Source organism: Anas acuta, chromosome 14 (assembly GCF_963932015.1).
Source record: "Anas acuta chromosome 14, bAnaAcu1.1, whole genome shotgun sequence".
Lineage (NCBI taxonomy): Eukaryota > Metazoa > Chordata > Aves > Anseriformes > Anatidae > Anas > Anas acuta.
In genome coordinates this window covers 5809736-5819457 of record NC_088992.1, presented here as the reverse complement: position 1 = coordinate 5819457, position 9722 = coordinate 5809736, and positions in this window count along the sequence as shown.

The following is a 9722-nucleotide window of genomic DNA, read 5'->3' as shown; positions in this document are numbered from 1 at the left end:
AACCACATCTATCTTCTGCCTTCTCAGATCTCAGAGAAGCAGAATAAGGGCTCCTCTTGTCTAGTAAGTCATTAGCAAAACCCACAAAGTAGTGATATGACAGCCAGTATTAAATCTGCAACCAGTTATTTATTCTCCTGAAGTTCTGCAGCCGTTTATGTGGTCTGCTTGTGTTTATGCACAGATAATTGGTGCAAACTGTCTGTTCTGCGTCAAACCCTATGCAGCTTAATCCAGACCATGTACATTTCCAAAGCTCCATATTTTATCCAGATCAATATGCGACTCCTAGAATTTTGTTGGAATTATTACCTAGCCAAATGTTTGGAAGAAAAGGCTGATTGGCTTCACAGGACCAATGAACTGGAAAAAAAAATAATTTGAGAGAAAAAAAATGGGGGGGGGGGAGGAAAGCAGCCCTGCTTCCCTCATTTTTCACAGAGAAGCTTCTCACTGCATGAACATTGTCCATTGTGTCAGAAACTCAAGCTGTTTCCTTACTTGGGCATTTTGACTCTTCCATGGACACACTGCTTTATCTCAGAAAAGCGATATTAGCAGTGTGTAAATTAATTTAACTATTCTGTAATAGTATTCGGAGGAACAAAGGAAGCTGCTGAACAGCAATATCTGTTGTAAGCCCGAGGAGTGTTGCAAAGGAGCGCCTGCTGCTTCAGGAGGGAAGCGTTGCTTTGCTCTCAGGATGCTCTGAGCACCGTTGCCTCGCAAAAGAAAACACTGGAGATTAAACAGGGCTCTCCCGTTTCGTTTTGCTGATAAAGTACAAGGGCCACTTTGAAGGAGTTCAAAAGACAACTGCTGACCTACAGCAGGTACCAGCATTTGTTTCTGAATTGACTTCAGAGAGACTTGACTTCAGAGTCTGCTTAAATAAATGAGATATCGTAGCAGATTATTATTACTGTCAACCATCCAGACCTCCCTCTTCTGTGAAGCCTTGCAAGGCTCAATCCTGTCTCCTGTTCAATCAACATCATGTCGTTCAGGTACGGAGGGGCCAAGGCGCCTTTTCCCAGTGAGTGGCATGCAATTGGACATCATCTCTGCATTAGCCCTCAAGCAGAAATGCTTTCTAAGATAGTGACCATGGGGTTATGCAGCCATTTGAGCACAAACACACGCTGAACTAGTTCAGCCATGGCTCTGCACACATCTGCTGTAGCTCCCATCTCACTGCCACTCATGGTTTTTGTGCTGACCATAACTGCAACGACATGACAGAGCAGCAGTCGGAGTAATGGAGACAAAGAGTGAGCATCAGTCTGCCTGCAGAAGGTTAAAGGAGCCCATTTTCCCTCATAAATGTGGCAATTAAAATGTTACTATTTTTAAAAAGGTACCAGTGTAAAAGCACAAAGGGATTTGTTATATTTCTGATGAATTCTGGTATGTTTGGGAACTGTTTGCAAGAACAAACACCAGGGATCTCAGAAATGTTAACATTTGCAAAGTTTCTAATTATATACACAAGTTTCTGGCTCTTAAATGTGGCTGCCTTTGTTGTATTGAACAGGTAACTCACAGCACAAAATTATCAAACAAGAAAAGAGACCAAAAGTGGTACATTTGGTTTAAATTAGGTAGCAAAAAGTATTTTCTTGTTTTATCCATAATGAAATAACTGTTAAATCGAGAGAGTTATTGTACCAACCTCTCATTTAGTCTTGCAGGATCATAAAAATTTCAATTTCTCAGCTAGGTTGCTATAGCCTCACATAGTGCTCAGGGTTCCTGTATTTTTTAAAGCAGGATCCGCCTCTCTTCTTTGAAATGGCTTTGGTTTCCAAGTCGCCATTTAACCAAATCTATTCAACCATAGTCAAACTAGCACATATTTTACAATAAGTGAAATGCATTTCTTTCAAAGGGGTTATATAAAACATGTTCAAGACTTCCATTTAAATTTTCCTAAACAATAAAATAGGAACAATGCTTCACATTACTTCTCTATTCTAGTTATTTCAGTAAAATTGTTACCAAGGCTTAGAGGCGCCCTTCATATTTCAAAGTAAAATATGATCTCTGCCCATTTTTCTATCAAATGAGGTATGAAAATATTATATGTTAGGTGATGAAAATAATAAAAGCTATGAGAAGAAGCACAGTTAAAAAGACTAATACTGTCTAGAGGGTTTATGAAGAAACCTAGCTGAGGTTGTGATACATTTGTGTAAGATAATGAACAGCACAAAGGAGGCTAGTCAGACATTCCTGTTCCTTCTTTATTACAGTTAAAGGAAAAGGGGAAGCTTCTGAAATTCAAATGAAAATTGAAATTTTTAATTCCATTCAGATTTGGAAAGTGGAATTGAAGGGTAGCCATTCACAACCATCACGAAGAAACACCTCCAGCTTTGCTGCCATTTCGTCACAGAGGAGCACGATACCTCTGCAGGTATCCAAAAACCAGTACAGCTTCATATGGAGAAAGCAGCCATCTAGGAAACTGCGTCAGGATAAACAAATAAAATGACTTCCTGTTTAAGAATAAGCTCACCACTATTTAAAAGACTAGGAAAAGTTCCCCAAAGCCGCACATCACCACAAGAGTACTTTTCAGAGAGTGGAATACAGTGCTGGGGGCTCTTAGAGGCAGAGTTGTGACTATGACACTGTCTCTGTAGGGCCTTGAATATTTCTTTAAATAAACTTTTTTATTCTACTCATTTCTTTCCCCAGGAACACTGAGAATAGTGTGTCCTTGTCCCTGGTTTTGCTGGCATTCTTCCTGGAGAACAAAAAAAAAAAAAAAAAAAAAAAAGGGAAAAAAAAAAGGATGCCGCCTACCACTTCAAGAAATGGATTCTGAGTTGTGTTGTGTTCACTGCTTGCTCCCAAAACACCCGGTGGAGCCCTGACACCCTGCACATTCACGACAGCATCCAGGCCCCAGCAGAACTGCAGAATTAGCCGTGCAGAAAGCAGATCAGCTCCGTCCAGAGCAGGACTGCCAGCCAGGACAGGGCAGGCTGTGCAGGGCACAGCAGCAATGTGCTCTGACAGCAGCCGTGCCCATGCGAGAGGAGGGAGTCGTTAAATTTGGGGTCGTAAATGAGAGTAGGAGACAGAGCCGGCACAGGGCCTGACAGCTCATCCCCCAGAAGGCACATGAATTCTGTCCTTCTTGCAATTTGCAGCTGTGAAGTGTTATTATTTTCCAGTATTCACGCTGTGCTGCTCTCTCTGACAGGACGTATTGCCTTATATTTTTACAATTTAGTTAAGTAGCATGTAACACTTTGCCGAAATTAGTCAAGATAACTGCCTCCATTCTTTACTGAACATGGTAATGAGTTTGATCCATGTTGGTTTTTTGTCTGTTTTTTTTTTTTTTCTTCTTTTTTTTTTTTTTTCTCTCAGAGCAAAGTGTTTGCCCAGATCCTTTCACAGTTTGTAAAGTACAGAAATGGGTTTCACTGAGTGGTAAATACATTCATTAGGGAGGAGCTGCCACTTACAAAGTCATCACCTTGGGAAATTAGTGTCCTTGGTGCCGAGCCTGTTAAATGTGATAAGCTTGACTTGGCCTATGTGGTCCATGAAGGAAAAGCTACTTGAAGACTTGGCATTTGCGGCTGCAGCTCTAATGTGGCACTTTAGCAGCAAAAGTAGTGAAACTTACCCTACAGCAGTAATTAAATATGTCATGCGAGGCAGGTAAACACTGCTGCTCACTCCCCATTTTAAAGATGAAAAAAAAATGAAACACAAAAAGATGAAGAAGATTATCTGAAGATCAATATCCCATGGTCCTACTGAATTTGCTCACTGGTTGACACATAGTTGATTCTAACCCTATCTCAGTTTTTTGGGGGGATTGGGAAGGAACCAGTCCCAGATTAACTACCATATAATAATTAAATTTGTAGACTTTCTCCACCTATGTCCTACAGCTTTCAGCAAACCTGCATCTCTGAGAGTTCAGAACAATATGTGACATGTAGGATGTCCTAAAATATTCCCAGCCCACGACTAGTGAACTGGACAGACATCTATTCCTGTCCCTGTGGAACTGCAGCGTTTAGCACTGCTGCCCATAGCCGCAGCTGTCACCAGAACAGCAGGACTCCAGGGTGTCCCCGCATCACTTCTTTCTCAGAAACACTCGGACAGCAAGGAAAAGGAATCTTCAAATCCTAGTCAAGGTCTTGGCCCATATTTTCTGGCTGAGAGTGTCTAAACTCTTTTTCTACAGCGCAGACAAAAGGCCCACGTGGCAGGCACACGGCTGTAAATGAGTTGGCACGGGCAGGGATTTGGGAGCTGTGGAGCTGCAGCAGCAGGCTCCTCTGGAAGAGCTGGGTAATTATTCCTCAGGAAGACCAAGGACCAAGCCCCAGTGTGTCACAGCACTGCTGGTCCTCGCCACGGCTGGATTCAAGCTGACTGGGAAAGGCTGGCAGAAGTTACCGTCACTGCAGCGTGGATGTGCTGTAAAAGGCTGTGCAGTGCCAGCAGTGAAGGCAAACCCCAGCAGCTTCTCTCCTGGCACGGCACAGCTGGTGGCCTGCAATAAAGGGTAAAACTTCCCTGGGTAGGAGAGAGCAGAGCCCTGTGAGAGCTGAGCTGGGATTGCAAACTGAGCTCCCTCAGGACCTGGGAGCCGTGACAAACTCCATTGGTTTCTGGTCCCAAAGCAATGGGGCCCTGTTTGTTTGTTTTTGTTTTTAATCTTGCCTCCTGCAAGATAATGAAATACATATTTTTTAAAGATAGCCACCAGAACAAGGCACTTCTTGCACTCACGTCTTGCCCTGGAGAAACAATGGAAGAATGTGAATCCCTTAGTGCTGTGTCACAGAGTACTCAGACACCAGTACAGCCAGTTCGAGATACACAGGGTACATGGGAATCCCTCCAGAGTCGTGTTCATTCTCCTCTGCAGTGTATATGAAAATGATGAGGGATGCTGACAGCGTGCAGAGCTGCAGGACCTCGAGCAGCATGGCCAGGAAAGAAATCTGTCAGCTTCCCCTTCCGTGGGAGCTGATGGCTTGCCCCACGCTGGTGGTGTGACGAGTGCTGAAGTGCCACGCACCCAAGAGGAGGGCTGCAATTTTCCTGAGCACAAAAAGCAGCTCTCACTGTCAAATACAAAAGGTGCAATCCTGGACTCGGTGATGTTAATCTGTTTTCAAACAGAGCAGCTGAGAGAGGAAACAAGTACCCCGATGGTTCGTGTTTTCACAGTGACATTCAGAACAACTGCTTCTCCTGGTGTTTTGGACAGGATAATGCCACTGCTGAGTGCAATATTGTTAATCTTCTGCTCGCTGTTTCCACTGAAGAGGAGAACATCAAAGCTTTAACATCTGCACCTCCTACCTGGTATCTGCCTGCTGTCTCTCTCCCCTCCCCTCCCCGGTTCCCTGCTCCATTTCAAGCTCAGACACTCGCCTTATCGCATTCAGCAGTTGTCTGTTGATTACAGGAATTAAAAAAAACATCGAGCCGTGGCTCAGCTTGCACGACATTTCTAAATGTCTGCAAGTCCCTGGCAAGCAGAACTCGGTGCCAGGGCCTCTTTTCCTATAGCACCTCACGGTGACTTGGCACGTTCGTCCCTCTGGAGGGCTCCTGAGCAGACCCCTAGCAGCGCAGAGCACATGGAGAGATGCAGTCAAGCTGCCTCCAGCCGTCAAAGCTCCGGTGCCTAAAGAGGTTTTGTAGTCTGTAAAGTAGGACGATATCCAGGAATGAAGTCACACCCCCAAGCTTGTTATAACAAGTGCTGGCTTGTTTATACGGTCTCTTCTGAAAATATACCACGAGACAGTGCCAGGCAAAGTCATTTCTTTGTCACTCTGGAGGGGCTGCACCTGTTCATTAATGCCCGGAGGCATCTGTCTCCCATGGATTAACACAACCACGCAGGGGCAGAAGAAATAAGCTCTGTGTAGCATTGTGCTAGCTCTGACCCTCAAGAAGTCCTGCCCTTTATAAAAGGGCTACAAATATCCAAGAGAGTTTATTAATACAGCACGTTCTGCTAGCCCAGTGCCAACAGTTCAGTAGAGATAAGAATTTTTAAATCAAAACAGACCGATAAAAAGAGAGCGTATCCTTGCAATTCTGGATTGCAAACATCGGATCTGCACCGAGTTACAACTACTGAACAACAACGGTATATTAAATTGTGTTTAGGAACTACATTTTTAACTTGCTTTTGTAAATCATTTTTAAGTCGTGTGAATGCATAAATGAAGAATTTTTGCTGCAGGATTGGCATTCTGTTTTCTGAGCTGGCACAGCGAAAGGTGTGCATGTGAGGAAGCAGCTAATTGATTTATTTCTCCTAGGACCGAGCGGTACCAGAAATACGGGGGTATGACCAGACATGATAAGAAGGCTGTAACAAAAGGGAAATACACGCTGAGAAACAGAAAGCAGCTTCCCACAGCAGGATCTATTCATCTGTGTAGCAGCCCAGCAAGCAACGCGGGGGAACCCATGCCTTGGGCTCTGGGAAACAGAGCTCGAAGAGACAAAGCAGGAGTGAATGCATTGGAGAGAAGGAGGAGATTCTGCCCCATGACAGGACTCCCGTGCAGTTGGTGCCATGCCCATTAGTGTTTGCTAACGAGAAGTGAGCCAGAGCTCAGAGCTGCTATGTTCAAAAGTTTTGTGCAAGAACACAGCAAGCAGAGAGCAGCACTCATGTGAGCTCACACGTCACTAGGCACCAGAGCGAGAAGCCTTTAGGAAACCCAACTTTCCTGTTTCTGAGATTCACCAAACTGCTTGCTAATACATGTGCTATGAGCTGCAAGTCACACTTCCACAAAGAAACGCTCAAACACCTCCCAAGAGAGACTCCAGCCTCTGGGGGAACATGAAACAATTTAAAACCCTTGAATAAAAGGGTCACAGGTGGGGAAAAAGTATTTTCCTCAAAAGAGAGAGAGAGAAAGAGAAATAAATGTCTCCACCAATAATTGATGCAATACAGACTGCAGGTCAGTGAAGACGGGACCCGATCAAAAAAGCCATGACAACGGGCTGCTTCATAGCTTCCCAGTCTGGCTGTGATAGATGTTCTGTCCCGGGAGGTCACCTCCACACTGTTCCAAGATTTAATTTTTTGTTTTGATGATTGCTGGGGTATGCACGAGACATTGTAAATTTGCTCTGTGGCAGCACTGCCCCACGCTTCTCTTCAGGCTGCCCACTGATGCACGGAGACTGTCATCTTCCATGGTGCTTTCAGCAGAGGAAGCCACTTCTTCCAACTGCACGTTTGAGCAGTCATCAGAGAGAGGAATAAAAAACAGCATAAGACAACAATACAAATTAGCTAAAAATTGCACTTTTTTAATTAGATTCCTTGGAACATAAAATAACAGTGTCGGGGGTTGTTTAGAATTATTCTTGTCCAGACAATTCAGAAATGCTTATGAGCAGTGGAGCAAAGCCTGTGGTCATCCTTCAGTAACTATTCATGGTCCACATTGAAAGCAGCAGATGCTGCTGAAAAATTCCAGGCACTGTGGCCATTAATAACCTTCCCACACCTGGATTCACAAATCATTCCTTTTCTGATAATCTGAAATAAATATTTACCCCTGAGAATTCAAAATTTGTTTTTCTGTGAGTATTTAGCATCACTTTCCAAGTAAAGTCTGTCTTCTTAGTACACGATTGATGGAAATGTAATTATAATGTGTTCAATTATAATGCTTTTTACGGCAGTAGCACTGTTCAGCTAGCATATGCGACATGTTTTACAAGCCTCCGAGTGCTATAGTTACCTTGTTTCACAGAAGAGGAAAGAAAGGCTCAGCAGTTTATGATCAGTTCATCTAGGATTTGATAAAGCTGGGAGAGAGAACCAGCTGATTTTTTTAAACTTTCTATCCACAATACAAGGAAATGCAATACAATACAGTACAAGGAAGTACAATATAAGAGCTGTTCTTTGAGGGAAAGTGGAAGAAACAGCAATTAGAGCTGCCCTGCACGGGCATACCGGGACAGTGAGAAGCCAGCACTGCCCACATTTTGCTGGTCTGCAGGGAGAGCTGTTTGCTCAAGCACCTCGGCGGAGCTGAGGCTGCAACCTCTTCCACCAGCACCTCTGGATCAAGGAGCAGGGCTCCAGCTACTGCCTGAAGTTTTTTTCTCTGGGCATGTTTGTAGATGAAATGGGGTAAGGAAGTGAATACTGCACTCAAAATGGGGATGGAGAGTGCAGAAAGCCACCAAGTGGCACAAGAAATAGTCCTGAGGTTGACTCGGAGAGAGACACCAGCTTCTTTGGGAAAGGCAAACTTGGACACAGTGACCATCCGTGGTGTCCCATCAGTTATGTCACTGCATCCTGGAGCCACGTGTGTGCTCGTGCTATGGTCGTACCCAGAGCTCCACACGAGGCAAGGCTCAGAAGGGGCAGAGCTCTGCAGGACCGGTGCCACTCGCAGGGTAAAGTTTGCTTCACGGTGGGTTTCGCCTGGCAGGGTTAGACTGGTGCTGCAAAGTGCTGCTGCTTTCACCCATATAGAAACAGCCGTCGATGAGTCAGAACATGGAAATAGCTCTGCTGTCAGTGAAACAAAGACCCTGGGCTCCTGCCACAGTGTAGAGGCAGCCACTGTGTTTGGAAAAGAGCAGTTCCCAATTATGCATTCCAGTATACATGATTGCTCCAGGAGCCAAACATTTCTACAGAACCCTTCTGCCTCCTTCAATCCTTTTGTTTGCCTGCAAAACTGCTGGCTATTGAGCACAGAAAGTCCAGAGAAGAGCAGCAAGAGCAGGCAGAGGTACAGCAGATGAGCCCTATGAGAAAGAAAAGGAAAAACGGCTTGCTTTAGTCTAGAGATGGTAGAAAAGGTGCATAATACTCTTTAAAAAGATAATGGTGTGGTAGAGAAGGTAATAAATTCCTAACCTTGTGTACCAGGAGACAAGAGGTAATGGATTTCAGTAAGGGAGGTCTGTTGGTTAGATATTGTGAAGGGCTCAGAGCAGACCGAGCAGGGAGTGCGTGAAATCTCCATCACAGGAGCCTCGGAAGAGAGGAGGCACCCTGCAATCAGAAATGGTTTAGGCAGAGGAGTTCCAGGTCTCTTCAATTTATTTCCTATGATCTTTTCTTATACTATTCTTACAGCATGCACCTGACTAAATACCCCTGAACGTTTCCCCGCTGTCTGAGAAATCTACAAGAAAAACTTAAATGGCTGCATTTCAGGGAGAGAAGCTCCTACCAGTCTGCTCGGGTTGTGCAGATTAGCTCATGTCCTTTTAATGACATAATTGCAAAGACCAGGACTTCCAAACAAACCACTGGGTATTAAAGGCCCAGCTCCCACTGATTTTGCTTGAAGCCAATTGGAATTTCACACAACGAAGGCCTGCAGTGCCAGGCAGATTTTATGTAGACCGACAAGCCCTGTGCTCTAGTAAGACGTCTTTGTTGCTGCAGCATTCTTGTGTTCCTACTCTTCTTCAAGCAGCAGACAGATTCAGTCAGTTCTTGCCATGCTAGTTTTGCTACGTTCGCTCTGCTTAATTGGGTACTGCAGGGTTGTCTTGGAGAGTTGAGATCTGCACTTTGAAACCACTCGATTCTTTTATCTAACCTAGGAAACAGAAATGGGATTTCGCATAGCAAAGTTGTCAGTAACAAAACTGGACCAAAAACGCTGAACCACTGCGTAAATGCATTAGCTGGGGTCCACTTACTCAGCCATCTGCTGAGT